This window comes from Hemiscyllium ocellatum, chromosome 13, assembly GCF_020745735.1.
Source record: "Hemiscyllium ocellatum isolate sHemOce1 chromosome 13, sHemOce1.pat.X.cur, whole genome shotgun sequence".
Taxonomy (NCBI): Eukaryota; Metazoa; Chordata; class Chondrichthyes; order Orectolobiformes; family Hemiscylliidae; genus Hemiscyllium; species Hemiscyllium ocellatum.
The window spans coordinates 26,620,884-26,636,153 of record NC_083413.1 but is presented as its reverse complement, the minus strand read 5'-3'; the positions used below and the strand labels follow the sequence as shown (position 1 = coordinate 26,636,153).

Sequence of the window (15,270 nt, the reverse complement as noted above, 5' to 3'; positions counted from 1 at the left end):
TTTTGCCAAATTTAGTAAGTTTAGAGAGTTGGGAATTAAAATACATTTTCAGATGCATTTTAAAAACCTCATTAAAAGTTCAAAACTTCACCACTTGCACAGTTTCTGGATTTGAAATATTAATGTAAAAGTATTCAAATAGTTTCTTTAGTTATGGGATGTGGGTGTTGCTGAAAGCTTTGATGCCCACCTTAATTGCTGTTAAACTGAGTGGGTGCTAGGCCATTTCAGAGGCAGTTAAAAATCAACCACATTGCTGTTGGTCTGGAGACAGTAAATCAGGCAACAGCCAATCATTTCATGATCATCATGAATGAGATTCAATTTATAAACTGTTAAATTCCACCAGTTGCTATGACGGGATTTGAACCCATGTTCTCAGAGCATTATGCTGCGCCTCTGGACAACTGTTGTATTGACGTCAGTACAATGTCACCATCTTCCCACCTCAGGACAATTTCTGATGCAAATAAAGGCAAAAAATAAATCTGTTTTGGGAAAAAAAATCTATTCTATCATCATCTAAGAAATCAGGGTCTCAAAAGTTGAAAACAGAAATAAAACAATAGATGCTGTAAATTAAAGCCTCGAGTATTTGATCAGAACTTTGTTTTGAAGTCTTTTGATAAAATAACAAAGGAAGCCTCAGATTCTTGGAGGGAAGAACAGATGCCAAGTTATAAAATGTGTCAGTTTGAGACTCTGAAACTGTGCAAGTTGAATGTGTGCTGTTCAGCTGTTTAGGTAAAAATATCAAGTTGAAGCCAAAGCATTTGAAGTGGCTAGAGTTTAGAAATCACATTATTGAAGAGGAGGTTAAAGATGTGACAAAATTCAGTTGCTGATAGCGGAAGAAAATTGAAGACAAAAATATTCAAAACAAATTAGAGGTTTTGGTTTAATAAGAAAAATAATCATCAACAATTTTAACTACCCTGATAAGATGTGGGTGTCACTGCAAGGCCAGCATTTTTTGTCCATCCATAATTCTCCTTGTTCAGCCATTTCAGAGTCAACCATATTGCTTTGGGTGTGGAGTCACATTGAGACCAGACTGGGTAAAGACGGCAGATTGCCTTCCCTGGAGGACATTAGTGAAGCAGATGGGCTTGTACAACAATTTGCAGTAATTATCTGGTTGCTACTAGGGAATCTTTTCAGCTTTTTATTAAATTTGAGTTTTGCCATCTGCTATGGTGGGATTTAAACTCATGACTTCCCAGAATGTTAGCCTTGGATTCTGAGCCAATGGCATTGAAATATTTTAAAAGTCCAACCAGGGAAGATTCACTCAAATAAATGCAAAATACTGCAGATGCTGGAAATCTGAAACAAACACAGAAGGTTGGACAAACTCAGCAGGCCTGACAGTAGCTCAACACTTTAACTCCCCCTCCCACTCCACCAAGGACATGCAGGTCCTTGGACTCCTTCATCGCCAGACCATAACAACACGACGGTTGGAGGAAGAGCGCCTCATCTTCCGCCTAGGAACCCTCCAACCACAAGGGATGAACTCAGATTTCTCCAGTTTCCTCATTACCCCCCACCTTGTCTCAGTCAAATCCCTCAAACTCAGCACCGCCTTCCTAACCTGCAATCTTCTTCCTGACCTCTCCGCCCCCACTCCACTCCGGCCTATCACCCTCACCTTGACCTCCTTCCACCTATCACATCTCCAACGCCCCTCCCCCAAGTCCCTCCTCCTTACCTTTTATCTTAGCCTGCTGGACACACTTTCCTCATTCCTGAAGAAGGGCTTATGCCCGAAACATCGAATCTCCTGTTCCTTGGATGCTGCCTGACCTGCTGCGCTTTTCCAGCAACACATTTTCAGCTCTGACAGTATGTGTAGAAAGAGAAACAGGGTTAATATTTCGAGTCCAGTATGACTCTTCTTCAGAACTTCACAATGTTAGAAAATATTTTTTAAAATAATTCTGATAAAGGTGGAGGAGGGGTGAAGCTAACAGATTGTGTCGAGGCCCAGGGTTGTTGATGGTGGTAAAAAAGAAAACAAGATGTAAAATGGTTGGAGGCCATGAAAGAGAGCAAATTGTTTTTTTTTATAGAAACATACAATGAAAGGAGCAGCAGCTTGCTCTACCATTCAATATGATCAAGGCTAATCATCCAACTTAGTACCCTGTTTCCACTCTTCCCCCCCCCCCCCATCTTTTGATCCTTTTAACCTGAAGAAGTATATCTAACTCCTTCTTGCAAACAATCAATGTTTTGGCCCTACCACCTTCTGTGGCAGAGAATTTCACAGGTTTACCACAATCTGGACGAAGACTTTTCTCCCCATCTGAGTCCTAAATGACCTGCCCTGTATCCTTAAACTATAACCTTTGGTTCTAGATGCCCAGTACCAGAAATATCCTTCAACCTGTGTAGGACCACTAAACTTCTGTAGGTTTCAGTAAAATTTCCCCTCCCCATTTCTTCTAAACTCCAGTGAATATATTCTTAAATAATCCAGCTTCTCTTCACATGTCTGTCTGCCATCCCAGGAATCAGTCTGATAAACTTTTGTTGCACTTATCTATAGCAAGAACATCCTTCCTTTGAAAAAGGAGATCAAAAGTGCACACACTACTTCAGGTATGACGTCACCAAGGCTCTGTACAATTGCAGCAAGACATCCCTGATCCTGTACTCGAAATCATTCCCAATGAAGGCTAATGTACTATTTGCCTTCTGCTTGCTGTATCTTCATGCTTACTTTCTGCGGCTGGTTTTATTGCACTCCTCATTTCCCTCCCTCCATTCCCAGTCTATCACCATTCAGATAATGCCATTCTGGTGTTGCTACTAAAGTGGATAAACACATGTATCCACATCACACTTTATTTGCCATGCATTTACTCACGCAACGTGTCCAAATCACACTGGAGCAGCTTTGCAGCGTCAGAGTTTGCCCACCCGCTCAGCTTTGTGTCATCATAAAACTTGGAGACATTCCATTTAGTCCCATCATCTAAATCATTACTATGTATAGTGAAGAGATGGGGTCCTAGCATCCCCTCCTTGAGAAAGGGCATGGAAGCAGTTCCAAGGAGGTTCACTCCTCCGACTTCTGGTACCCAGGAACTACAAGGAAAGGTGAATAAGCTGTATCGATTGAATATTTGAGAATGAGGGGTGATCCTAATGAAATCTTTAGGATCCTGAGGGGACTTGACAGGCTGGATGCAGACATGATATTCCCCGGATAAGAGAGATTACAATTAGGAGACACAATTTAAAAATAAGTAGTCCTCCATCTAAGATTGCAATGACAAATTACTTTCGTTTGGTTTGGTTGATCTTTGGAATTATCGTCCCAGAAAACTGTGAAGGCAGGGTCATTGAATATTGTTAGATAGATACTTCATTATCAAAGGACTCAAAGGATACATGTCATAGAGTCATAGAGATATACAGCATGGAAACAGACCCTTTGGTCCAACCCGTTCATGCTGACCAGATATCCCATTCCATACATGTACCACCCTCTGCGTGAAAAAGTTGCCCCATAGGTCTCTTTTATATCTTTCCCCTCTCACCCTAAAACTCTGCTGTCTAGTTCTGGACTCCCCCACCCCAGGGAAAAAACATTTTCTATTTTTCCTATCCACGCCCCTCATGATTTTATAAACTTCTGTAAGGTCATCCCTCAGCCTCCGATGTAGCTATATAAAAGCAAAATACTGCGAATGCTGGAATCTGAAACAAACACAGAAACTGCTGGAGAAAGTCAGCAGGTCTGACAGCATCTGTGGAGAGAGAAACAGAGTTAACCCTTTGACTCTGATATGGCGCTTCTTCTTCTGAAGATGTTAACTCTGTTCCTCTCTCCAGAGATGCTGCCAGACCTGCTTTTCTCCAGAAATTCCTATGTTGTTGTAACTACATAGGGAGACAGAAAATTTGAGGTGACACCAAATCAATCATTATCTTATTGAATGGTGAAGCAAGCCTGATGGGCTGGGTGGCCCACTGCTAATGAATCAAAAATTTATATGTACATTGCATAGACAGGAGACGATTAAAGGGTGAGGGAAAATACAAAGAGATGAGAAGAGAAGGCAGAAACAATTTAGGAAGGTAAAGAGGAATTATGAAGTTCAATATTAAGGTGTAGTTTACAAAATAGTAAAATCTTTTACAGACACAACAGTTAAACAATTAAGTCTGCAATGTGACTATGAAGTGATAGGTAGGATTATACCACAGATAATACTAGAGAGTTCTCAGAAGTATAAAAGGAGTTAGAACAGGAAGACATATGAATGATGAGATAAGCAATGAGATAAATATATTGAAAATAGACAAAGGGAGTATAATAAATAAACTAAACAAATTCAAACAGCATAAGATTCCTGGTCTGAATGGAATTTATACATGTATTTTGAAAGAGACAACAGAGTTATTACTAAATGATCAGTTTTTAGTAATGTGTTAGAAATGTGTCCTACCTGAGGACTGATGGATAGCCAGTGTAATTCCGATATTTACAAGGTGGGAAAGAATCTCCAGGGAATTATAGCCAATCAGACTAACATTGGTGATAGGAAATATAATTGGATCCTTCTGAAAGGAGAGTATCAATGAACAGCTAGAATAAAAATACACCATAATGGATTATCAGCATGGATTTCGAAAAGGAAAACCTTGCTTACCAAATTTATTGAATTTCTTGAAGAGGGAACCAGGAAGGCGATAATGTTAATGCTAAGATGTAATTCATGTAGTTTTCAAATTCCTTTGATAAGATGCCCCAAAATAGGTAAATGAATAAGATCAGAGAGGTGGAGTCAGGAACAAGTGACAAAGGAGATAGACAGCAATTTAGCTGGCAATGTATCAGTACTAAGGAGAATGTTTCTTTATTGGGAAAGTCAGAATGAAGCGAATGCCGCACTGTTGGAGGGTCAGTACTGATGGAGAGCTGCACTGTCAAAGGATAAATTACTGAGGGAGTGCTACACTGTTGAATGGTCAGTACTTAGGGATTGTCACACTACAGAATGGCCTGGCTGAGGGAGCGCTGCTCTGTTGGAAGGTCATTAGTGAGGAAGTGCTGCAATGTTGGATGACCAGCACTAAGACAGTGTTGGTTGAGAGCCGATGTAGTGGTACTGTAGTGTATACTGTATTCAGTACACTATACTGCAGTGACTCAATAAAGAGCCTCAGGCTAATGATTTGGATCAAACCCAAAGATGCCACATGGTGAAATTTGGATTGATAATTTTTAATTTTAGTTTTTAAGCTCGCCTAATTTGTGGGCGGCACAGTGGTTAGCACTGCTGCCTCACAGCGCCTGAGACCCGGGTTCAATTCCTGACTCAGGCGACTGACTGTGTAGAGTTTGCACGTTCTCCCCGTATCTGCGTGGGTTTCCTCCGGGTGCTCCGGTTTCCTCCCACAGTCCAAAGATGTGCGGGTCAGGTGAATTGGCTATGCTAAATTGCCCGTAGTGTTAGGTAAGGGTTAATGTGGGGGTATGGGTGTGTTGCGCTTCGGCGGGTCGGTGTGGACTTGTTGGGCCGAAGGGCCTGTTTCCACACTGTAAGTAATCTAATCTAATCTAATCTACTCTAATGGTGACTATGTAACTACTGTTGATTGTTAGGAAAAAAAACCTGGTTTACTCATATAAAATAATAACTTCTTTATTCTTCACTTGCGATGCTTGTGTTGCTGGCTAGCTATCGTTTATTGCCATGCCTAGTTGCCCTTGAGAAGGTGGTGGTGGTGAGCTGCCTTCTTGAACTACTATAGACCTTGTGCCGTAGATAAATCCACAACGTCCTTAGGGAGGAAATTCAAGGATTTTGACCTACCGATAGTGAAGTGACAATGATATAGTTTCACGTCAGGTTGGTGAGGGACTTGAAGGAGAACTTGAAGGTGGTGGTTTTCCCAAGTACCTGCTGCCCTTGTCCTTCTAGCTGGACATGGTTGTGTGTTTGGAAGGTGTATAGGGGAGGAAACCTGCTGTCCTAGTCTGGCTTGGGCTAAATATGACTCCAGACTCTCAGAAATGTGGCTGACTCCTAACTACCAACCTCAGTTATGTATGGGAAAGTTAGCTGATGGCAATCATATCCCATGAACACACAGAAAAAAGCTAAGGGAGTGTTGTGCTATCAGAAGGGCAGTACTGAAGGAGCATTTTTTTATCAGAGGTTCAATATTGAGAGAGTGCCGCACTGTCAGAAAGTCAGTACTGAGGGAGTTCTGCACTGTCGGAGGGTCAGTCCTGAGGGAGTGCTGCACTGTTGGAGGGTTAATACTGAGTGAGTGCTGCACTGCAGGAGGCTGAGTACTGATGGAGTGATGCACTGTCGGAGAGTCAGTACTGAGGGAGTGTTGCACTGTCGGAGGGTCAGTACCGAGGGAGTGCTGCACTGTCAGAGGGTCAGTACCGAGGGAGTGCTGTCCTGTCAGAGGGTCAGTACTGATGGAGTGCTGCACTGTCAGAGGGTCAGTACTGAGGGAGTGCTGCACTGTCGGAGGGTCAGTACCGAGGGAGTGCTGCACTGTCGGAGGGTCAGTACCGAGGGAGTGCCGCACTGTCGGAGGGTCAGTACTGAGGGAGTGCTGCACTGTCAGAGGGTCAGTACTGAGGGAGTGCTGCACTGTCAGAGGGTCAGTACTGAGGGAGTGCTGCATTGTTCAATGGTCCCTACAGAAGAACAGTGCACTTTTGGAGGACAATACTGAAGGTGTGCTGCACTATCAGAGGTGCTGTCTTTTTGTGGAACATAAAACTGAGACTTCATCCATCCTTTCCTTCGGATATAAAAATCCCTTGATGTTGTTGGGAGAAAAGCAAGGAAGTTCTTCCTCATGTTCGAACATGTATTTATATTCAGCAATGCAACCCTTTCCAGGAAGAATGATGTATTGACTAGATACTAGGAACTTGTTACTGCAACAATAAATAAAACCTTGTGCTTTTGAAGCAAACCCCATGAAGAGACTTGCTACATGTTCTTACACAAAATATGACCCCGAAAACAAGAAACATTCCAGGGAATGTTGCTGATCAAAGAGGCCTTGGAGTGCAGGTTCATAGCTCCTTGAAAGTGGAGTCGCAGGTAGATAGTACAGTGAAGAAGGCATTTGGTATGCTTTCCTTTATTGGTCAGAATATTGAGTATAGGAGTTGGGAGGTCATGCTGTGCTGTACAGGATGTTGGTTCAACCACTTTTGGAATATTGCGTGCAATTCTGGTCTCCTTCCTATCAGAACGATGCTGTGAAACTTGGATGGGTTCAGAAAAGATGTACAAGCATGTTGCCAGGGTTGGAGGATTTGAGCTATAGGGAGATGTTGAAAAGGCTGGAGCTGTTTTCTCTGGAGCATTGGAGGCTGCAGGATGACCTTATAAAGGTTTATAAAATCATGAGGGGCACGGATAGGATATTAGACAAAGTCTTTTCCCTTGGGTGGGTGAGTCCAGAACTACAAGGCATAGGTTTAGAGTGGGAGAAGAAAGATATAAAAGAGACCTAAGGGACAACATTTTCACACGGAGGGTGGTGTATAATGGAATGAGCTGCCAGAGGAAGTGGTGGAGGCTGGTACAATTGCAACATTTCATAGACATCTGGATGGGTATATGAATAGGAAGGGTTTGGAGGGATATGGGCTGGCTGCTGGCAAATGCGTCTAGGTTAGGTTGGAATGTTTGGTTGGCATGGACGGGTTGGACGGAAGGGTCTGTTTCCACACTGTACATCTCTATGACTCTATTTGGGGAAGTGGTGAGCTAAGCTGATAGGCAGAGAGCTGGCAGAGTCTGATAGCACTCGATATGATTTTAAGTGTTTCCTATAACAAGCTTTAGTATTGTACCTTTTGATTTCTAAAGAAATTCTGCAGTCTATGTAATCATTTGTAGCATTTGACTATGATGATGCTGAGCAATGGAAATGGGAGATTCATGATGGATGATGGGGTATGAGCAATGGCAGATTGGTGAGTTACAGTTGGGTATAGGAAGTTAGGGAAGGGTGATGAGAGAGATTGATGAGGGAATGAGAGATGGGGACAGACGTTGGGGGAGATGGGCAATGGGGAGATGGGTAAGGAGCATTGGGTGAGAAACATTTCTGGGTGATGAGTGCTTCAGTTTGTTGCTTTCGGTGCCCCAAAGTGTGGGTTATGATGTCTCCCAGAGGTGCATTGTGTGGGCGTGTCAAAAGGCAATGTGTCATCAGCAGGAAGTATGAGGGCAGTCAGGGAGCAGTGCGTGGGCAGATGGGCATGTGTGTGGACAGTTAGAAGGCAGTACTTGGCTGGTCAGGGCTCAGTGTGCAGGAAGTCAAGGGACAGTGTGTCTGGTCAGGGAAAGTTTGTAGGAATTCAGTTAACATGCGAATGGTCAGAAGGCAATGCGTAGGCAGTCAGGGGCAGTACCTTCAGGGGGAAGTATGAGGCCATTCAGGGAGCAGTGAGGGGCAAATGTTGGCCAGTCAGTGGGCAAATATTAAGCAATGAGTGAGTGGTCGGGCCGGTTTGTAGTTGACCAGGCAAAAATAGGTGGTCAGGGGGCGATGCATAGTGTTTGGGTGCACTGCATGGGCATTCGGCAGGTAGTGTACAGTGGTCTAGGTAGCTCAACTGTCCACATTGTCAAATGTAGAGATGGCTGCAAAATATTCACCTTAACTGTGTTCTCACTTGTACAAATGCGCCGGGAATGTGTGCCTGCCAGTACCTGTCTGTATAGAGAGCTCACACCCTCTGTGCCTTGATTTCTGGATACTGTGTTTATTACAGAGACGTTGATGCAAGTTACAGCATGGAGAGAGGCCATTTGGCCCCACGTGTCCTTGCTTGTAAATGGTTTTAATTACATTTACCCAATTTTGCCTTAATCCATCTCTCTTTCATTTTTAATGTTTTCAATGTTGGGGGGGTTTGGAGAGAGAGGAGGGAATGTAGGAAGAGAAAGAGAGAGTGCGTGAGGAAAGAGGGGAGGGCTTGGAGAGAGAGAAGGGTGGCAGATGTAAATGGAAGAAGGGTCAGAGAGATTGGAGCAGTTGGATAGCTAGCAAGAGAATTAGGTGATGGATACCAGTGTTGAAGGAGGGATTGGAGAGAGAGAGAGACAGAAGATGGAGAGAGAAAGATGGGGTTGGAGAGAAAAGATGGAGGGTGTCTGGTGGAGAGAATTCCAGGCTTGTGTTTAGTTCTCTCTGTGTGAAGATGTTCTGCCTGACATCACCATGAATGGCCTCAAATTTTAAAATTCTGCTGCCTTGTTCTGGATTCTCCCACAAGAGGAATTTGTGTCTCTGTATCAAACTTAACAACCTGTTTCATAATCTGAAATACCTCAATCAGATCACCCCTTCATCTAAACTCAATAAAATATAAGCTCTGTGAGTGCAATTGGTCCTTGTAATTTAACCATTTCATCCCAGGATCATTCTGGCAGCTGTGTGCTGCTCGCCCTCCAGGAACGGCATCTGCAGGAGAGGTTCCTGATCTAACCCCGATGACTCCAGATGAGTGGTCAGTGTAAAGCTTTGTGTAAACTGCTGCAGCACCATTTTCACACCCTTTGTAAACCTGCTGCTCTGAGATGAAAGGCAATATTCCATTAGCCTGTATAATTATTTTTTTGATCTGTCTTCATGATCTTTAAATAGAACTCACTTAGTCTGGGGTGTGGAGGAGGGAATAGGAGGTGTTTGCATGTGGATGGAGGAAGGTGAGGTGAGCCTTGCAGCATTGCAGGTCTTGTCGGATGAGCTGCATACTTCTGTTTCATTGTTGTGAATGACCATCTTTGTGATAACCTGATCGTGTCTGACCGCATTCAGCCTAATGCCTGCACTGCAGCCAGTCACTTTATTTTTGCTTTAGAAGTGACGACACTGTGAAGGTATGTGATATACATTTCAGAATGTAAAGTGTTAATTTTAAACATGTTACCATCTGACGCACTGATTCTAATCAAGTGAACTTGGCCGGTGATGCAGTGGATAAACTGTCTTGAGATTGAACGAGCACAACCAAACTCCTTGCTGCTGGTGTGTGCAGGTTTTGGATTAAGTTAGAGAAGGATTTGCTTTGCGTATTCATGGGGAGTGACAGAAGCTGCTCTGTGGGACAATTCTTGCTTTTGAGTCTTCTGAAGAGTAGGGTTTGTAGCGGTAGTTCTTGTGCAGTTTATGGTAGTTTTCCATATTTGGAATTGTTGAGCAGTTGTTGGGATGGGAGGAAAGGGGAGGGATGTAGGAGGGAGGATTTGGTTATCTTTCCAGTAGGTTTCCTGTCAGTAGCTGTGCTGTGTGTGAGCACTGGGCCTGAGGTCTGAAGGATAGGCTGCTGCTGCTGCTGCTGCTGCCTAATGCTAACTTGGCCTAACCTCTCTGTAAGTGAAACAACTCTTTTAATTTGAGTTTAGGGGCGAAAGGGAGAACCCTGCCCCTCCCATCTCAGAGAAAAAAAATAGTTCCTGAAAGGGAACAGACAAAGCAGGTTTGAACAAGAACATGGAAGAGGGAGAGGGAGAAAAGTGAAAGTAGAAAAGACAGAGAGGGAAAGAATCAGGGATAGATAGAGAGGAGACGGAGGAAGAGTGAAATGGGTGCAGTGTGAAAGTGTGAGAAGCAGAGAGAGGGAAAAAATACAGGGAAAGAGACAGATGGAGGGGAGAGACAGATATACTGGGGCAGAGGGAGTGATGGAAGGAGAATGCAGGAGAGAGACAGTGCAAGAGAGATGGGGAAGAATGAGAGAGAGGGAAAGAGGCCGAGAAAGTGAAAGAGAGAGAGAGAAAGGGGATAAAGGATGGGGAAAGTGAAGTAGTGACAAAAAAGAGAGAGAGAATGCTGGGAGGGAGAGACAGAGATACAGAGAAAGAAGGGGAGTCAGACAGGCAGAGTGTGGAGAGACACATACACACACACAGGTGGGGGTGAGACAGATAGGGGTGCAGTAGCAGAGAGGGAGACCGAGTTAGGGAGACAGTGATAGAGGAAGAGAGAAAAACAAATAAACAGAAAAGGGGAGAGAGAGGAGCTTACACACACACACACACACACACACACACACACACACATACATTAGGAAAGACAGAAAGTGAGAGAGAGAGAGGGCAGAAGGAAGCGATAGACAGGGTACAGGAAGGAGAAAGGGAGAGGCAGAATAGGAAAGACAGAGAGAGAGAGATGCACAAAGGGAGGCAGAGACCATCATGGAAGAGGGGAAAGACAGACAGAAAGGTTTGGAGATGGTCACATTGGGAGGGAAAAAGACATAGAGGGACATGCATACACAGAAAGGGAGGGAGAAAGAAATAGAAAGAGAAAAAGACAGTGCACAGCGAGAGAGAGAGATACACTGAGACAGAAAGATGGAGATACACAGAGTGTACACTAGGCCATAAATAATTTGTCTGCACATTGAACTGGGTGGTGTCCCTCTGATTGTTATATTTTTCTGTACTCGTTAATAGTATAAATGTTAACCCTTTGAGGACAACCTCCCTGCTGCAACATGTCTTTTCAATCTCTGCTGTTCATAGTTATCAGAACAATATTCCATTTGTGTCTATAAGGTGTATGTCAGTGATATGTAAGTTGTGTCTGTGATATTTAAGTTTTGTTTGTTGAGTTTGCAATATATCTCCTGCATCTGTTTTGTATGCTTCTGTTATATGTTTGCTGATTGTATACAATAGCCTGACTTGCGCATGATCGACAGCAATTCCATTGCAGTGAAAATGCTGGAGGAAGTCAAGACTCCAGAGTCTTATCCCAAACCCAGTGTCACTGATGTTTCCAGTGGCAGGAAATAGGGGGAAGCCATATTTACATAAACACAGTTCCTGGAGGCAGCAGGCCATTTAAGTGGTCAACTGCCTTCAGTGAAATGAAGGTTTGGAGTCCCTGGTGTCTGGAGCCTGTTAAGCGGAGGTTGAACTAGATAAGAACAGGTTTGTTCTCATTGCATTTCTTTTGGATTGCTAGAGCATGCATTTTGAGATCTGTAGATATGATTGTAGAATGCTTTGGGAATGAAGATCAGGGATCCTCTGGGGGTGTCCAGGTGCCTTTTGAGACTGTGAACTGTGCATTGTGCATAAATGATATTTAAACCCCTTGGAATAGTCTAACCTTTCGAGAAGTCTCTAAAAGAACCAAAATATTATTTATTTGATTCATTCATGTAATGTGGGCACCTCTAGCTGGGCCAGCATTTATTGTCCATCCCTAGTTGCCTTGGAGAATGTGATTGTGAGCTGCCTTCTTGAACCATTGCTGTCCATTTGTTGTAGATAAACCCCCAATTCTAAAAGGGAGGGAATTCTAGGATTTGGGCACTGAAGGAACGGTGATATATTTCCAAGTCAGGATGGTGAGTGGCTTGGAGGGGATTATCAGATTAGCCATGAATTGAATAGCAGAGCAGATTCAGTAGGTTGAATGGCCCACTTCTGTTCCTACCTCTTAAGGTCTTACTTAGTCTCAGTGAATTTTCGCAGTGTATCTTCTAGATGGGGCACACTGCTGTTACTGATTGTAGGTGCTGTAGGACTGAATGTTTGCAGATGTGGTGCCAACTAAAGTTGCAGTTTATTATCAAGCTTCTTGAGTTTGTTGGAGCTGTGCTCTTCAAGACAGGTGGAGTGTATTCTTGACTTATTCCACGTGAGCAGTAGACAGGTATTGGCGAGGTAGGAGTTAAGTTATTCATTGCAAGATTCCTAGCTTCTTGTAGCCATAGTATTAAAATGGCCTGTCATCTGAGTCATGTTCCACTTCATTTGGTGGTTAAAAGTGGACCATGTCCACAGGGATATCACATATAAAGCTCTGGATAAGAGTTATGGCGGGGACATATCCAACTCTGCCCTCATTCTGATGGCCACTTTTGTGTGCAGATGCATCAAGCTGTGTGCAGACCCTTGGTACATAAACATCAAGTGTTTCTACATACTGAGGTTCTACCTGTGCCTAGTATTATGAACGATGGAACTGTCTTCGCTACCATGGAATACTCGGAGTAGTTGGATCATTTCGTATCACCTGTTCCTCATGGAAAAGTTTTAAAAGAAAATATCTTTGACAATAAAAATTAGAAGTGTAGTGGACATTGAGGAAGGTTACCTCAGATTGCAACGGGATCTTGACCAGATGGGCAAATGGGCTGAGAAGTGGCAGATGGAGTTTAATTTAGTTAAATGCGAGGCGCTGCATTTTGGGAACGCAAATCTTAGTAGGACTTATACACTTAATGGTAAGGTCCTAGGGAGTGTTGCTGAACAAAGAGACCTTGGAGTGCAGGTTCATAGCTCCTTGAAAGTGGAGTCGCAGGTAGATAGGATAGTGAAGAAGGCGTTTGGTATGTTTTCCTTCATTGGTCAGAGTATTGAGTACAGGAGTTTGGAGATCATGTGGCTGTGCAGGACATTGGTTAGGCCACTGTTGGAATATTGCATGTAATTTCCTATCAGAAAGATGTTGTGAAACTTGAAAGGGTTCTGAAAAGATTTACAAGGGTATTGCCAGAGTTGGAGGATTTGAGTTATAGGGAGACATTGAACTGGCTGGGGCTGCTTTCCCTGGAGTACTGGAGGCTGAGGGGTGACCTTATAAAATCATCATGGGCATGGATAGGATAAATAAACAAGGTCTTTTCCCTTGGGTGGGTGAGTCCAGTACTAAAGGACATAGGTTTAGGGTGAGAGACAAAATATATAAAAGAGACCTAAGGGGCAAATGTTTCAAGCAGGGGATGGTACATGTGTGGAGTGAGTTGCCAGAGGAAGTGGTGGAGGCTGGTACAATTGCAACATGTAAAAGGCATCTGGATGGGTATATGAATTGGAAGGTTTTTGAGCGATATGGACTGCGTGCTGGCAGGTGGGATTAGATTGGGTTGGGATATCTGGTCGGCATTGATGAGTTGGACCAAAGGGTCTGTTTCCATGCTGTACATTTCTTTGACTCTTTGACTAAGTCTGTCAGGAAGTGGTCAGCACTTGGTGTCCTCGAACCCCTCAGGAAAAGGCGGGTAAACCCTGTTGTGTGGTTCCCTGAGCAGATTGTCCAAGATATTTGTCAAAATGCCTTGTCACCAGAATTTTCCAACAAACACAAAGATGTAGCTTGGCTCATGATAAGAAAGGCACTGCCCATCTAATGTCTCACACATGCCTGTTGTCTGAGTCCCAGCTCACGCTGCCCTCAAAGTTGCTGTGCTGACAAAGAGACTGTCACACATCTCTTTCTGCAATGTGCTTTTGCAAAGACGGTCTACAGTGAGATGTAGTGCTTTTTGTTGTGGTTCATCCTGAGCTGTTCCATGATGCAGGACTCCATGCTCTGTGAGCTGTTCCCCAGGACACACACCGAGACAAACATTGATTGCACCTGGAGGACTGTCGACTTGGTGAAAGATCCTCTTTGATTTGCTCAAAACTTGTTGGTCATCCGGTGTAAAGAGTTGACCTCGACTGAGTGTTACAGACTAGCACATTCTAAGTCCAGACTGCGTGCTGAAGGATGCACTATAGCTTGGAGCAACTGCCACCAAGGCACAGTGAGGAAAGACTTCCAACAAGGGTCTTTCAGCCAAAGTACAGTGAGGCACATTCAGTTATCAGACCTGTCTCGTGGCTCAAAGGTAACGTACACCTTTCCTGCATAAGTAGAAATGCCTTTTTTTTTGCAACTCTGAGAAGCTGTGAGAAATGGCAAAACTTAAATGCACTTTTTTCTGTGAAAATACTTTACAGATATTATTCAGAACTCTGTATGTACATACTGATGATTTTATGAATAAAATATAGTTTAAAATGAAATCAATTAATAGCCTGTCCAGTTTAGTTTAATGATACACTCCCACTCCCGAGATGTTGATAGTGGCAGATTCAATGATGGTAACGTCATTGAATATCAAGGAACAATGGTTAGATTCTCTCTTGCTGAATGTGGTTATTGCCTGATAGCTGTGTGGCATGAATGGTACTTGCCACTTGTTAGCCCAAACCTGGCAGTTTTCCAGGTCTTGCTACATTTAGACAGTATCTGAGGATTTCCGAATGTTGCTGAGCATTGTGTATCCCCACTTCTGACCTTGTATTGGAGGGAAGGTCATTGGTGAAGCAGCTGAAGATGGTTGGGCCTAGGACTCTACCTTGAGGAGACATCAGAAGTTAGGCCTAAGCATCTTCAACTGCTTCATCAATGACCTTCCCTTCAACAAAAGTTCAGAAGGTTATGAGTGTAAATTATGACAGTTCCTTTGTGAAT

General features: G+C 43.5%; 1 protein-coding gene across 6 annotated transcripts in view; it reads left to right on the top strand.

The window, feature by feature from the left end:
* lpp (LIM domain containing preferred translocation partner in lipoma) overlaps positions 1-15,270 on the top strand; it is a 401,787-nt gene that overhangs the window by 7,179 nt on the left and 379,338 nt on the right. For 2 of the 6 annotated variants that reach the window (XM_060834663.1, XM_060834654.1), the window contains exon 1: positions 10,259-10,382. The exons of 1 other annotated variant lie outside the window; for it this stretch is intronic. The gene's annotated coding sequence lies outside the window, so the exon portion shown is untranslated. Of the gene's footprint in view, positions 1-9,466; positions 9,518-10,017; positions 10,039-10,258; positions 10,383-15,270 lie in introns of those variants that run through there. 3 more of the 6 variants (XM_060834661.1, XM_060834662.1, XM_060834658.1) reach the window with 3 other exon arrangements.